Source organism: Schistocerca americana, chromosome 2, assembly GCF_021461395.2.
Source record: "Schistocerca americana isolate TAMUIC-IGC-003095 chromosome 2, iqSchAmer2.1, whole genome shotgun sequence".
In the NCBI taxonomy this organism is placed as follows: Eukaryota; Metazoa; Arthropoda; class Insecta; order Orthoptera; family Acrididae; genus Schistocerca; species Schistocerca americana.
The window spans coordinates 8,597,367-8,614,397 of NC_060120.1; the positions used below are offsets into that span (position 1 = coordinate 8,597,367).

The window sequence follows — 17,031 nt, forward strand, 5'->3', positions numbered from 1 at the left end:
GCGTGGAGGGTAAAAATCGTAGAGGGAGACCAAGAGATGAATACACTAAACAGATTCAGAAGGATGTAGGTTGCAGTAGGTACTAGGAGATAAAGAAGCTTGCACAGGATAGAGTAGCATGGAGAGCTGCATCGAACCAGTCTCAGGACTGAAGACCACAACCACAATTAAATAATTCTGATAGTGCTGAGTACTTAAAAAAAAGTTATTTTACAAACTAGAACTCGCTGAATTCAACTGGAGCCCATGATTTCGAGTGCCAGAAATGTCTCCCTACAACCTCCGGACTTGCTTGCCAGCGCCTTATACGCATTAGGACCTCAAATATATCATAAGTTCCTATGTCGATTTTCTCGGGAAATACGTAACATTAAGCTATGAGTAGAAATTTTTGACCGTGTTTTGTAACTGAAGAATAGCTGTGCGAAATTTCGTCCAAGCTCGGTACTTACAACTGCTGGCCTTTCATTCTGTCTTGGGTACGTTCTGTTACAGTTTCGGTGACGTATAGGGTAATGATTGAACAAAGATGACATGAATATGGTAGTATAAAAAACACTTGAAAAGCAAATTTACAATAATTTTATAAAAATACTACCGTACCCGACAGAGTTTTGTAATTGCTAAATAAGTATATGGAAATTTGATACGCGTCTTTATCTCCCTCTGTCCCTTTTCTCTGTCCATCTTCTTCTCCCCTCTCTTTGTCCCTCTGTTCCTCCTCCTCTCCCCCCGAACTTCTCCTCCTTTCCCCTCTCTATGTCCATTTCCTATCCCCGTCTGTGTCCATCTCCTCTGCCCCGCCTCTCTGACCTTGTTTATTGCTACTGCCAACGAAACCTTAATTGGAAATTAAAGTTGCTTAAAATAAGTAGATATATCGGTTGGGATCATTGGTATACAGTGTATCTCAGGTGTCTCCAGCTGCTTGACCTGTGAGGATTTTAGCTACAGTTACAGTATATATGTACTCTTACTACAAACAAAGAAGTACAAAGTTTCTGACGCTTCAGATTCCATAGTAGTATTCTAATCGTAAGCCGTAAATACAACTTTCCTGAGTTTTTTTAACACTATCGGCGAGTAAAAGAAATAGAACAGAACAGAACATACACTCCTGGAAATTGAAATAAGAACACCGTGAATTCATTGTCCCAGGAAGGGGAAACTTTATTGACACATTCCTGGGGTCAGATACATCACATGATCACACTGACAGAACCACAGGCACATAGACACAGGCAACAGAGCATGCACAATGTCGGCACTAGTACAGTGTATATCCACCTTTCGCAGCAATGCAGGCTGCTATTCTCCCATGGAGACGATCATAGAGATGCTGGATGTAGTCCTGTGGAACGGCTTGCCATGCCATTTCCACCTGGCGCCTCAGTTGGACCAGCGTTCGTGCTGGACGTACAGACCGCGTGAGACGACGCTTCATCCAGTCCCAAACATGCTCAATGTGGGACAGATCCGGAGATCTTGCTGGCCAGGGTAGTTGACTTACACCTTGTAGAGCACATTGGGTGGCACGGGATACATGCGGACGTGCATTGTCCTGTTGGAACAGCAAGTTCCCTTGCCGGTCTAGGAATGGTAGAACGATGGGTTCGATGACGGTTTGGATGTACCGTGCACTATTCAGTGTCCCCTCGACGATCACCAGTGGTGCACGGCCAGTGTAGGAGATCGCTCCCCACACCATGATGCCGGATGTTGGCCCTGTGTGCCTCGGTCGTATGCAGTCCTGATTGTGGCGCTCACCTGCACGGCGCCAAACACGCATACGACCATCATTGGCACCAAGGCAGAAGCGACTCTCATCGCTGAAGACGACACATCTCCATTCGTCCCTCCATTCACGCCTGTCGCGACACCACTGGAGGCGGGCTGCACGATGTTGGGGCGTGAGCGGAAGACGGCCTAACGGTGTGCGGGACCGTAGCCTAGCTTCATGGAGACGGTTGCGAATGGTCCTCGCCGATACCCCAGGAGCAACAGTGTCCCTAATTTGCTGGGAAGTGGCGGTGCGGTCCCCTACGGCACTGCGTAGGATCCCACGGTCTTGGCGTGCATCCGTGCGTCGCTGCGGTCCGGTCCCAGGTCGACGGGCACGTGCACCTTCCGCCGACCACTGGCGACAACATCGATGTACTGTGGAGACCTCACGCCCCACGTGTTGAGCAATTCGGCGGTACGTCCACCCGGCCTCCCGCATGCCCACTATACGCCCTCGCTCAAAGTCCGTCAACTGCACATACGGTTCACGTCCACGCTGTCGCGGCATGCTACCAGTGTTAAAGACTGCGATGGAGCTCCGTATGCCACGGCAAACTGGCTGACACTGACGGCGGCGGTGCACAAATGCTGCGCAGCTAGCGCCATTCGACGGCCAACGCCGCGGTTCCTGGTGTGTCCGCTGTGCCGTGCGTGTGATCATTGCTTGTACAGCCCTCTCGCAGTGTCCGGAGCAAGTATGGTGGGTCTGACACACCGGTGTCAATGTGTTCTTTTTTCCATTTCCAGGAGTGTAGTTCTGTATACACATTCTCTTCAATGTATGTATAAAAGAGGAAAGAAAATACGTGGGAGGAACTATTTGTCTATTTGTCTAATTCTCTGCTAAGATAGTTAAAAGTGACTAAGAGAAAGCAAATGAATCTACACATTTTCACACAACAGCACAGCACGGCATTTTCTTTCTCACAGTCTTTAACCGCTGTTGGTTAAAAATCGTATACCCTATACCGTGTCAACCTTTGTTAGGGTATCATGTCAAAAGCTAAAGTAAGTCGGTCAAATCCTTTTCGTGATATTTGTCAAGAACTTTTCCCTATTACATATGTACTGTATCTCAGCAACTGTGGAGATGGTCTCAAAAAAGGAAAGGGAAGAATTGATTCATACGCTGACTTTGGTTTCGGTAAAAATACGTCAAACGCATGGTATCAGAAGAAGAATGTGACTACAATCAGATACAGCGTTTGATATGCTGAATCTAAACAAACTTTTACCATGTGAAAAGTAAGCCTACAAGGTGGCAGTATGAAGTTTTCGGTCGTGTGCTTGCTCTCGATAAATTACCCTAAGAAATATATGACAACATTCACCGTATGTTTAAATTGTGCAAGCATGTCTCTAGGTTTACGCCTGAAACAAAACCATCTTGACTTGGATCATGGTTTTGTTCCTCTAGTCTGAGAATGTAGTCAACTGTCCAGGTGATACGTCTCATCAGTTCCTTTTCTTTTCTTTTTAGAATCCTGTAGTCGTTTACCAACCAGCAGTAGTATCTCAACTAGTAATCAGATGTCATTACAGCATGTACCGCAAGCTGAAGTATTCTGAAGGCAAATTGTGCGTAACGAATGCTGGCACATCGGTAGTACAGTACTTCAACACTCGGAGGGCGGCCGTGACCACAGTTCCATCACTGGCAACGAGTATTCAGCGTTTTGTGCCGCATGCTACTTCTTCCGTATTGTGATCAATCTACGGAGAGGAAGAAGGTTATGGATGGAGGGAGGATGGCGAAGAATGAAGGAAATGGAGGCAGTAGCAGTTAGAATTTACGATCTTGGTGACTTTATGAGTGTAATTGGGGGTCCTTTTGTGTCTGAATTGCTTCTCGTGAGGTCGCCAACGACTTGCGGTTTTCCTTGTTGTCAGTGCCTTTCTCGGAACTGCCGCTCCGATTAAAAAAGTGTCGCCCCACATCATTCAGGCCGCACTGGGCGACAGAGTTTCCAGCACCTGGACGGAGCCGTTTCTTCCGGCCTTAGTAGTCCATTGGCTGCGGTCCACCGCTCGCCGAAAAACCTTAGAACACTGTCCTGTTCCGCGTTTTCTTCTGCCGCTTCTACTGATTACCGAATCACTGTCACACAAGCGTCCCTAATCACCACGTTTCACATCTTTTATCGTCCTCGCAGCTAAATAGAATTCCCATTTTACGCTTAAATACTCTCAGATCTTATTAACATCCCTGCCTAAGAAACTATGCTGAGAAAACCCCGTATAGTGTGGACTATCTCAGCTAATAAAGGGACCAGCTGTTCCGTGAAACCGAATTACAGGTCTGTACTGTCAGTAACGATTAGCGGTATTCTAAGAGGCATCACTGCTTTTTTTTTTCTTCAGACAGTGTAGATAAACAAGTGGAATATATGTTCATAGAGATCAAATCACTTAACAGAAAGTCCTTATTATGTGTCCTTTACAAACCTCCTAAAGTAGGTGGGTTCGCCTGCTTCGAAACTGCCCTCTCTAGTCTCGAATCGTCATATGAACATGTAATTATAGCAGGTGACGCAACATCAATTTTCTGTGCAATAGTCCATCCACTGGGAAATTTAAGAGGATGCTTTCTTCCTCAAATATGACGCTACTTCAGCTGGCACCTACTCATCACACGACTACCAGTCACACTTTCATGGATATATTCGCAACGAAATCTCCGAACAGAATAATCCGCACCTCTCAAATATCTGCGCCTGGCATGTCTGCCCATGACATCATTTCCATGACGTATTCACTAGAATGTCCTAGAAAGAAACAAAAACTGTCTACATACCGAGACCTCAAACGCATAAATTTGCCTGAACTCGAAACTGAGGCACAAGAAATAGTTTGGGGGATGACCTCTACTCCCCTCATGGACATAAACGACAAACTCCAGGATTTCTCTAACAAAATTACTTAACTATATGACAAATATGCTCCAATAAAGACCAGAAGCCGGCCGAAGTGGCCGTGCGGTTAAAGGCGCTGCAGTCTGGAACCGCAAGACCGCTACGGTCGCAGGTTCGAATCCTGCCTCGGGCATGGATGTTTGTGATGTCCTTAGGTTAGTTAGGTTTAACTAGTTCTAAGTTCTAGGGGACTCATGACCTCAGCAGTTGAGTCCCATAGTGCTCAGAGCCATTTGAACCATTTGAGCCAAGACCAGAAAATTAAAAAGGCAACCTGCACCTTGGCTGACTGATGAACTAAAACAGCTCATGAATCACAGAGATGCTGCACATCGAGCATACAAGATACGCCCTACTCCTGAAAATCATGCTGTGTACAAGCAGAAACGAAACAAAGTCAGTCAAGCGGTGAGAAACGCTAAGCTCAGACATGCCCGTACATTAGCTGACAATAGATGTAGACCAGCTATCCTCTGGAAATATCTGCGTAGTCTCGGTTTAGGCAAAATAAAAGTTGCAGAAAATCACATGGTCGCAGCTGAAGAACTAAACCGATTCTTCACATTACCTACAACCAAAATTGAACCGCAAAAAAAAAACAGAGAATCATTGATTACTTCATGGGGATGAGCGACTGTAGCAAAGAAAAATTCTATCTACAGCACGTCACTTGCAGTACTGTCAAGAAAGCCATAATGCGGATTGGATCAGCATCTACTGGGCATGATAGTATCACTATCCAGATGGTAAAACTTATTATTGACCAACTACTGCTCTCTATAACAGACATTTTCAACGATTCATTAATCACAAGTGTTTTCCCTGAGGCCTGGAAACTGGGAAAAATTAAGCCACTGCCTAAAAAGGACATCGCCACAGCACCCTCCGACTACCGCCCCATCTGCCTTCTTTCTGCACTATCAAAGGCCTTAGAATATATAGTTCATGACCAGCTCACCAACTACCTAACTACTAACAACCTACTAGACGAATACCAATCAGGTTTCCGTAAACATCGAAGCACAACATCCGCTCTGATAAAGGTGACAGATGACCTGAAACTTGCCATGGACAGACAAGAAGCGACAATCATTTGCTTCTTAGATTTCAGCAAAGCATTTGATACTGTCGACTTCGACATCTTACTGGCCAAACTTAGCGGTCTAAATTTCTCACCAAGTGCAGTGCAATGGTTTCGCTCATACATGATGTCTCGTCAGCAACGCGTCCTGTCTGGGAATATAAAATCACAATGGCGGCAGGTAGTGTCAGGCGTTCCCCAAGGCTCAGTTTAGGTCCTATACTCTTCTCTCTGTATGTCAATGATGTGTCATCGGTTCTGACCTATTGCAAATACCATATGCATGCTGATGGCCTTCAGTTGTATCTAAGTGCGAAACCAAGCAATCTCAAGAAAGCTATTGAAAATTTCAATACTGACCTCGATGCACTGTCAAAATGGGCACAGAACATAGGTCTAAAACCAAACCCATCTAAAACCCAAGCGGTACTTGTTGGTCACTCTAAGCTCAGTAGCCCAAAACATCGGGAATCCGTACTACCTCTTATCCTAAATGGAACAAATATTAACTTCTCTTCCTCAGCAAAGAGTTTGGGAGTAATAATAGATGAAAATCTAAACTGGACAGAGCATGTAACTGCAGTGTGCAAATAGGCATCAGCATCCCTTCATATCCTACAAAAATATAAAAAGCTCTTCCCTTTCGATCTGAAAAAGAAATTAGTACAAACGCTTATACTCCCAATCATTGACTACAGCGATACTATCCTACAAGGCCTCTCTCAGGAAAATTCCCGACGTCTAGAACTGGTCATGATTGCCTGCGTCCGATATATCTGTGACGTTCGACTTTTTGATCACATTTCACCAGCATATGCAAAATTGTCCAGGCTGCGTGCAGACAAACGCAGAGATTTCCATACACTCTGTCTCATCTACTGCCTTATAAATGTACACTGTCCCTCATATCTCTCCTCGTCCCTAACGCTCATGTCGGAACAACATGACCGAAACACACGTTCCCATTATAATAAAATCCTCTCCGTTCCACTGCATCGCTCAGTCACCTTCTCCAAGTCCTTTACAGTAGCGGGAACCCGACTCTGGAATAACCTCCCTCGTTATGTTGGAGAACTTAAAAACATGTCCGGCTTCAAAAAACAGTTAATGACGTATCTACTTAAGCAACAGTAATGCCTTCCTCTGTACATGAATGCACTTCACCTCATTACTTCCGTCTTTCCCCCTCCTTAAATCTCCCTTCCCCAAAACTCGCTGTACTAGTAAACATCTACTTTACACACCAAAATATTATGTACATCTGCACAAACCTTCATTACTATTGCCAATCCTTCTCATGTTAGTCATTATTATTTGATTTTTTTGTACTGTTATTATTATTGCTTTAATCATAATCTGTATGCGTAGCACCTGTTGTAAAAATACTGCCAGCACTTACTTTATTAGGTCTTAGTCATGTTTATCATTATTATTTGATTTTTTTACTGTTATTATTATTGCTTTTATCATAATCTGTATGTATAGCACCTGTTGTAAAAATACTGCCGCATTTACTTTATTAGGTCTTAGTCACTACTCTTTATTCATATTGTCACTAGAGTAAGCTAATTTTCTCATTTAAACTATGGTCATGATGCAACTCTGATGTGTGAAATGCTGCATGTGTGGAACAGTGGTCTGATGTGAGAGGGCCTAATCTGATCAGGTTAAATAAATAAATAAATATGCTGTTTTCACTTAGAAAGGGATAAAAATAATTCAGCCGTTGCGGCAGTCTTTTAAAATTGAAAGGAAAGGTAGTCATTTACGTTAGTGAACTCATCCAATCACATGCAATACCAAAAGGAACCTATGGTCATAATAAAGTCTGAAATAGAAGTAGCATGCGATACGTTAAGTTTTTCTCCATGCGAGTTAATTTGCTGATATAAGCAGACAAAACTCAATTTTTGTTTATTATTACTGCTGCCAATGCAATTATATTTCTAATTCGTTCCTAATTTTCAGGTAGTCATCTATTTCATGTCATTCTAGATGGGAAATCTTTGTTGAATTAAATGAGTTTGATATTGTTTTCCAATCATTATTCATTAAACGCATGAAATGGAAATAATTAACTCGTTTCCACAAAACAAAAACCGTTGTTCATTCATTGAATAATAAATTATTATTATTATTATTATTATTTCGTTTGGTCTTTTAAGGAGCACACGAAACACTAGTTGGCTATAATTTTCTTCTTTTCGTCCCAAAACGTCTTTATCCTGTCACTACGGATCTGTAATTTTGCTAGTGTCCATGCTTTTTTATGTCATACAGTTGGATGTGAACTTACGAGAATCCATCATCGGTCTGTTTTTAGGTCGCGCAGTTATTTACCGGTGCACCCACAGCCACTTCCTACATATAGTATTGGATTTCGGGCAGTCACCTTACTTCGGGTTGTAGCGTATGTCCATTAAATTTCAGGTTTCTTTTCTGTGCAACTAAACTAAATAGCTCCGTCGGGCAACATAATTATTCTGAACTTTTGCACATCGATAAACCATCTTGAATCTTCAAATCTAACATTTTCTACAAATTCAGCAGATACATTTTCTCGATGACACTGACATTCATGGTTAACGATGATGTCTCAACAGCGTACCATGCGTCTGGAAGGATGGCTATGGAATACTGTGGCTTTAATGGAAAGGGGCTTTTGTTGTGGATGTTCCAAATGATTGGATAGACTCCTGGCAGTTCTGGACTACTTTTAGTGCTGAATTTGTCACAGCTGGTGTTTCCTAAAAGATTTTGAAATACTGAACCTGGGTAATGCTGACATGTCGTTTGAGATACCAGTTCTGCGTGTTTGGAATCCACGTACTGTGTACTCTCCTATGAGATGTGGAAGCCGATTCTCACAATGGCCACAGAAGCATCTCTAGAGTGAGAGAGAGAGACTAGCTGAGTTCATTGGTAGTCCTCTTAAATATTACTAGGTCACTGAAAATGCAGAATTTTCCCCCCAGTTTTCATATTTATTCCAGGTAATTTTGTCTGACGTATTGGTAGTTTTCCTTGTATCACAATGAAAAAGGAATGCTGATAACCCGTCACCCTTGGCTTACGCCTTACGTGAAAAGATTCGGAGATCACACACAGGAATTTTACTTTAGATGTTGTATTTGTTAAACTCTGTTGGGTTAAATTAATTGTACACACTCTCTGCATGCAGGATATGAAACAGGCTGGCATAGTCAATCGTGTCATAAGCCTTTTCAAAATCTACAACTATGACCACTGTGTGAATCGACTGGCGGTCCTGTATTGGCCATTTTAATACACTGACGAGAAAAAAAAAAAAAAAGAAAACGCAACAGCAAAAAACATTTATGTAGAGTAATGAAATTTTGAGAGTATGTATGCCTAGGTAAAATATCGAAGTGATTGATGTTGCAAGATCACGGCTTAATACTGTATACGCAAGAGATAACCCACTTCAAATTTGAAATAAAAAACTAAACTAAACTCCTCCCGAACAGGCTATAAAGACCCAACCTACCGACCGGCCGCCGTGTCAACCTCAGTCGATAGGCGTCACTGGATGCGTATATGGAGGGGCATGCGGTTAGCAGACCGCTCTCCCGACCGTATGTCACTTTCCGAGGCCGGAGCGCTACTTCTCCATCAAGTAGCTCCTTAGTTTGCCTCACAAGGGCTGAGTGCACCCCGTTTGCCAACAGCGCTCGGTGGACCGGATGGTCACCTATCCAACTGCCAGCCCAGCCCGACAGCGCCTAACTTCGGTGGTCTGACGGGAACCGGTGTTACCACTGCGGCAGGGCCGTTGGCCGGCAAATTTGAAATGCTGTCACGTTAATAACCAGTGTAAACGCCGGAATGTTAACATGTCTGCATTGTGTTGTACAGCTACCGGATGTCATTTTGTGGGATGGAGTTCCGTGTCTGTTGGACTTGGTCGGCCAATGAAGGGACAGTTGATGCTGGTCGTGGATGGCGCTGGAGTTGTCCGATCATACCCCCTATGTGTTCCAGTGGAGGCAGATCTGATGATCGAGCAGGTCACGGCAACATATCGACATTCTCTAGAGCATGCCCGGTTACAACGGTGGTATGTGAGCGAGCGTTATCCTGTTGGAAAACAGCCCCTGGAATGTTGTTTATGAATAGGAGCACAACAGGTCGAATCACCAGACTGACGTACAATTTAACAGTTAGGGTGCGTAGTATAACCACGAGACGGTTCCCTCTACCATAAGAAATGGCATTCCAGAGCATAACTACAGGTGTAGGTCCGCTGTATCTAGCACGCAGAGGGGTCGGTTGCAGGCTGCCAATGGCACGGAGACAGACCAGCTCTCAGACACAGCATACCTCCACCCTGCCCTCCAATGAACTCTCGCTTGACACCAATGAAGTCGCAAACTGAGGTAACTTGGGGTGAGTGGAGTGCACGCTACAGGCCGTCTGGCTCGATACTGTTAAAGTAACCGATAGTTCGTCGTGACTGTGCTGTCAACTGCTGCTCAAGCTACTGCTGCAGATGCAGTACCATGCGCCAGATCCATACGCCAAACACAATGGACTTTCCTCTTGGGAGTGCCACGGCGCCGGCCGGAGCCCGGTCTTCTTTCGACCGTACATTATCGTGACCACATCGCTGCAACCGATCACGTACAGTCACCAAATTCATGCTAAATTTTTCTCCAGTATTGCGCAAGGCACATCCGGCTCCTCGTATCTCCCTTACGTGACCCCATTTCAACTCTGTGAGATGCTGATTATGGCATCTTTGTCGCCTTCAAGGCGTTCTTGACTAACATTAACTCACCACGTGCAGTTTCAAACGTGACTAACGCTCACGGCCGTTACGGCGGGTATCTAAAGCAAACCTGATTTGTGTCAGCATAGTGGCGTTACTAGCGGCACTCATATGCGACTGGTGAGAAATTTGAAGACATCACCTTTCGGGTGTAGAATCACGCCTACCAACTTTCGTTGATGTCTCACAACTACTTCTTGGTGTTCCGACTTTTTTCCGTCAGTGAATTTTAAAATTCTTCTGTACAACATCGTCCTTGTCGAAAGCCAGCCTGGAATTCACATATGTCCCACCCACTTGTTACCATAATTTGGTAAAGACGGCATGTGAGACACTTTGCACGCAACTGTCAGAAGAGAAATGTCTCTACAACTGCTCGAAACTTTTCGTAGTTCCGTGCCATAATAGGGCCGGCCGGAGTGGCCGTTCGGTTCTAGGCGCTACAGTCTGGAACAGAGCGACCCCTACGGTTGCAGATTCGAATCCTGCCTCGGGTATGTATGTGTCTCATGTCCTTAGGTTAGTTAGGTTTAACTAGTTCTAAGTTCTAGGTGACTGATGACCTCAGAAGTTAAGTCGCATATTGCTCAGAGCCATTTGAACCATTTTGCCTTAATAGGCGAAAATGAAAAGCCTTTAGGACCACTTTCTTGGCCTTCGATCTGCCCATCTGTTCAGAGCTCGTTTTCTCACAAACGGGTACAGGTACCAAGCTGAAATTTACACTACTGGTCATTAAAATTGCTCCACTACGAAGATGACGTGCTACAGACGCGCAATTTTACCGACAGGAAGAAGATGCTGTCATATGTACATGATTAGCTTTTCAGAGCATTCACACAAGGCTGGTGCCGGTGGCGACACCTACAACGTGCTGACATGAGGAAAGTTTCCAACCGATTTCTCATGCACAAACAGCAGTTGACCGGCGTTGCCTGGTGAAAAGTTGTTGTGACGCCTCGTGTAAGGAGGGGACATGCGTACCATCACGTTTCCGACATTGATAAAGGTCGGATTGTACCCTATCGCGCTTGCGGTTTAACGTATCGCGACACTGCTACTCTTGTTGGTCGAGATCCAATGACTGTTAGCAGAATATGGAATCGGTGGGTTCAGGAGGGTAATACGGAACGCCGTGCTGGATCCCAACGGCCTCGCATCACTAGCAGTCGAGATGACAGCCATCTTATCCGCATGGCTGTAACGGATCGTGCAGCCAAGTCTCGATCCCTGAGTCAACAGATGGGGACGTTTGCAAGACAACAACCATCTGCACAAACAGTTCGACGACGTTTGCAGCAGCATGGACTATCAACTCGGAGAACATGGCTGCGGTTACCCTTGACGCTGCATCATAGACAGGAGCGCCTCCGATGGTGTACTCAACGACGAACCTGGGTGCACGAATGGCAAAACGTCATTTTTTCGGATGAATCCAGGTTCTGTTTATAGCATCGTATTTGGCGACATCGCGGTGAACGCACGTGGGAAGCGTGTACTCGTCACCGCCATACTGGCGAATCTCCCGGCGTGATGGTATGGAGTGCCATTGGTTACACTTCTCTGTCACCTCTTGTTCGCCATGATGGCACTTTGAACAGTGGACGTTACATTTCAGATGTGTTACGACCCGTGCCGGCCGTGGTGGCCGAGCGGTTCTAGGCGCTACAGTCTGGAATCGCGCGACAGCTACGGTCGCAGGTTCGAATCCTGCCTCGGGCATGGATGTGTGTGATGTCCTTAGGTTAGTTAGGTTTAAGTAGTTCTAAGTTGTAGGGGACTGATGACTTCAGCAGTTAAGTCCCATAGTGCTCAGAGCCATTTGTTACGACCCGTGGCTCTGCCCTTCATTCGATCCCTGCGAAACCCTACATTTCAGCAGGATAATGCACGACCGCGTGTTGCACATCCTGTACGGGCCTTTCTGGAGACAGAAAATGTTCGACTGCTGCCCTGGCCAGCACATTCTCCAGATCTCTCACCAACTGAAAGCGTCTGGTCAATGGTGGTATCGTATTGAAGCTGCGTGGACAGCTGTACCTGTAAAAGCCATCCAAGCTCTGTTTGACTCAATGCCCAGGCGTGTCAAGGCCGTTATTACGCCAGAGGTAGTTGTTCTGGGTACTGATTTTTCACTATCTATGCACCCAAATTGCGTTAAAATGTAATCTCATGCCAGTTCTATTATAATATGTTTGTCCAATGAATACCCGTTTATCATCTGCATTTCTTCTTGGTGTAGCAATTTTAATCGCCAGTAGTGTATGTGAAATACTGAAATCCTAGGCGTCTTGGTGGTGTAAAATTTAAGTTTTAAGTTAATCAAAAAATACGGTCATGTATGTCTCATATTTCAATACGCCCAAACGTATTCATCAAAACCTATGGATGAAATGCTTTTATACATACTTACGAACTTAGTGCGCGAGGCCTACTCCCACTTTTCCGGTTTTTTATGCAGAAGGCAAGTCCAACAAGCTTCCAGTCGATCGGTATAACTATGACACTGTGGTCTACGTACGGCGTCTTAGACTATTAGAAAAATGTCATGTGTACGGGGTTGATCCGAGATTTCAAATGTGGGCTGAAGACTTTCAGCATAGAGAAGCACCTTTGTTATACCAATGCCTTGTCAAAGTGAGGAGAAGAGCGGAAGAATGGCTCAGGGCATCCCCTTTTGAGTAATTGCTCTAAAACGTTATTGGCATGGGAAACTGTCCGTAGAAAGTTGAAGACGCAAGGATGCAGAAGGCAATGGAAAAGACTGCATTACAGAAACTTAATAGCTATCCACTGGACATGTGAATAATAGCAGAAAAAGAATCATGCTGATTTCTCTATTTGCGAGGCTTCTAACGAATCCCTCATTCAGATCTCCGGGAGGGAACCGTAGAGGAGGAGGTTTTTTTTTTTTTGTCATGATGCGGTTCACCACGAATTCCTTTCCTGTGCTAACCTCTTCATCTCAGAGTAGCACTTGCAACCTACGTCCTCAATTATTTGCTTGACGTACTCCAATCTCTGTCTTCCTCTACAGCTTTTGCCCTCTACAGCTCCCTCTAGTATCATGGAAGTCATTCCCTGATGTCTTAGAAGATGTCCTATCATCCTGTCCCTTCTCCTTATCAGTGTTTTCCACGTATTCCTTTCCTCTCCGATTCTGCGTAGAACCTCCTCGTTCCTTACCTTATCAGTCCACCTAATTTTCAACATTCGTCTATAGCACCACATCTCAAATGCTTCGATTCTCTTCTGTTCCGGTTTTCCCACAGTCCATGTTTCACCTACCATACAATACTGTACTCCAGACGTACATCCTCAGAAATTTCTTCCTCAAATTAAGGCTGGTATTTGATATTAGTAGACTTCTCTTGGCCAGAAATGCCTTTTTTGCCATAGCGAGTCTGCTTTTAATGTATTCCTTGCTACGTCCGTCATTGGTTATTTTACTGCCTAGGTAGCAGAATTCCTTAACTTCATTGACTTCGTGACCATCAATCCTGATGTTAAGTTTCTCGCTGTTCTCACTTCTACTACTTCTCATTACCTTCGTCTTTCTCCGATTTACTCTCAAATCATACTGTGTACTCATTAGACTGTTCATTCCGTTCAGCAGATCATTTAATTCTTCTTCACTTTCACTCAGGATAGCAATGTCATCAGCGAATCGTATCATTGATATCCTTTCACCTTGTATTTCAATTCCGCTCCTGAACCTTTCTCTTATTTCCATCATTGCTTCCTCGATGTACAGATTGAAGAGTAGGGGCGAAAGGCTACAGCCTTGTCTTACACCCTTCTTAATATGAGCATTTCGTTCTTGATCGTCCACTTTTATTATTCTCTCTTGGTTGTTGTACATATTGTATATGACCCGTCTCTCCCTATAGCTTACCCCTACTTTTTTCAGAATCTCGAACAGGTTGCACCATTTTATATTGTCGAACGCTTTTTCCAGGTCGACAAATCCTATGTAAGTCACTTGATTTTTTTTTAGCCTTGCTTCCATTATTAGCCGTAACGTCAGAATTGCCTCTCTCGTCCCTTTACTTTTCCTAAAGCCAAACTGATCGTCACCTAGCGCATTCTCAATTTTCTTTTCCATTCTTCTGTATATTATTCTTGTAAGCAGCTTCGATGCATGAGCTGTTAAGCTGATTGTGCGATAATTCTCGCACTTGTCAGCTCTTGCCGTCTTCGGAATTGTGTGGATGATGCTTTTCCGAAAGTCAGATGGTATATCGCCAGACTCATATATTCTACACACCATAGTGAATAGTCGTTTTGTTGCCACTTCCCCCAATGATTTCAGAAATTCTGATGGAATGTTATCTATCCCTTCTGCCTTATTTGACCGTAAGTCCTCCAAAGCTCTTTTAAATTCCGATTCTAATACTGGATCCCCTATCTCTTCTAAATCGACTCCGGTTTCTTCTTCTATCACATCAGACAAATCTTCACCCTCATAGAGGCTTTCAGTGTATTCTTTCCACCTATCTTCTCTCTCCTCTGCATTTAACAGTGGAATTCCCGTTGCACTCTTAATGTTACCACCGTTGCTTTTAATGTCACCAAAGGTTGTTTTGACTTTTCTGTATGCTGAGTCTGTCCTTCCGACAATCATATCATTTTCGATGTCTTCACATTTTTCCTGCAGCCATTTCGTCTTAGCTCCCCTGCACTTCCTATTTATTTCATTTCTCAGCGACTTGTATTTCTGTATTCCAGATTTTCCCGGAACATGTTTGTACTTCCTCCTTTCATCAATCAACTGAAGTATTTCTTCTGTTACCCATGGTTTCTTCGCAGCTACCTTCTTTGTACCTATGTTTTCCTTCCCAACTTCTGTGATGGCCCTTTTTAGAGATGTCCATTCCTCTTCAACTGTACTGCCTACTGCGCTATTACTTATTGCTGTATTTATAGCGGTAGAGAACTTCAAACGTATCTCGTAATTCCTTAGTACTTCCGTATCCCACTTCTTTGCGTATTGATTCTTCCTGACTAATGTCTTGAACTTCAGCCTACTCTTCATCACTACTATATTGTGGTCTGAGTCTATATCTGCTCCTGGGTACGCCTTACAATCCAGTATCTGATTTCGGAATCTCTGTCTGACCATGATGTAATCTAATTGAAATCTTCCCGTATCTCCCGGCCTTTTCCAAGTATACCTCCTCCTCTTGTGATTCTTGAACAGGGTATTCGCTATTACTAGCTGAAACTTGTTACAGAACTCAATTAGTCTTTCTCCTCTTTCATTCCTTGTCCCAAACCCATATTCTCCTGTAACCTTTTCTTCTACTCCTTCCCCTACAACTGCATTCCAGTCGCCCACGACTATTAGATTTTCGTCCCCCTTTACATACTGCATTACCCTTTCAATATCCTCATACACTTTCTCTATCTGTTCATCTTCAGCTTGCGACGTCGGCATGTATACCTGAACTATCGTTGTCGGTGTTGGTCTGCTGTCGATTCTGATTAGAACAACCCGGTCATTGAATTGTTCACAGTAACACACCCTCTGCCCTACCTTCCTATTCATAACGAATCCTACACCTGTTATACCATTTTCTGCTGCTGTTGATATTACCCGATACTCATCTGACCAGAAATCCTTGTCTTCCTTCCACTTCACTTCACTGACCCCTACTATATGTAGATTGAGCCTTTGCATTTCCCTTTTCAGATTTTCTAGTTTCCCTACCACGTTCAACCTTCTGACATTCCACGTCCCGACTCGTAGAAAGTTATCCTTTCGTAGATTATTCAATCTTTTTCTCATGGTAACCTCCCCTCCTGGAGATCCGAATGGGGGACTATTCCGGAATCTTTTTCCAATGGAGAGATCGTCATGACATTCTTCAATTACAGGCCAGACGTCCTGTGGATACACGTTACGTGTCTTTAATGCAGTGGTTTCCATTGCCTTCTGCATCCTCATGTCGTTGATCATTGCTGATTCTTCCGGCTTTAGGGGCAATTTCCCACCCCTAGGACAAGAGAGTGCCCTCAACCTCTATCCGCTACTCCGCCCTCTTTGACAAGGCCGATGGCAGAATGAGGCTGACTTCTTATGCCGGTAGTCTTTGGCCGCCAGTGCTGATTATTTATCAAAATTCAGGCAGTGGCGGGTATCGAACCTGGGATTGAAAACGTTTTGATTATGAATCAAAGACGCTACCCCTAGTCCACGGGTAACCATGAAAAAAAGTAAATAACAACGGAAAAGGTAACAAACCATGGGAAGTCAGAAGTAAGAACGTGGAAGGGAAGCCAGAAAACCTGAAAAGTATGTCTCAATACAAATAGTTGTTTTCGAGAGCTCTTATCGAGAAAACAGACTGCGACCTCGATGTTGGATTAAGAAAAATTTTGGGTGCAGGAACCCAGAGAAATGCAAAAGACATAAAGAGTTCTTGTCAGAAGGATTATTGTAATATCTACAGAAATAGAAAATGTTG

The 17,031-nt window shown here is 44.1% G+C and overlaps 1 pseudogene; it reads right to left on the reverse strand.

The window, feature by feature from the left end:
- Positions 1-9,455: 9,455 nt before the first annotated feature.
- Positions 9,456-9,573, reverse strand: LOC124597060 (annotated as a pseudogene).
- Positions 9,574-17,031: the final 7,458 nt, after the last annotated feature.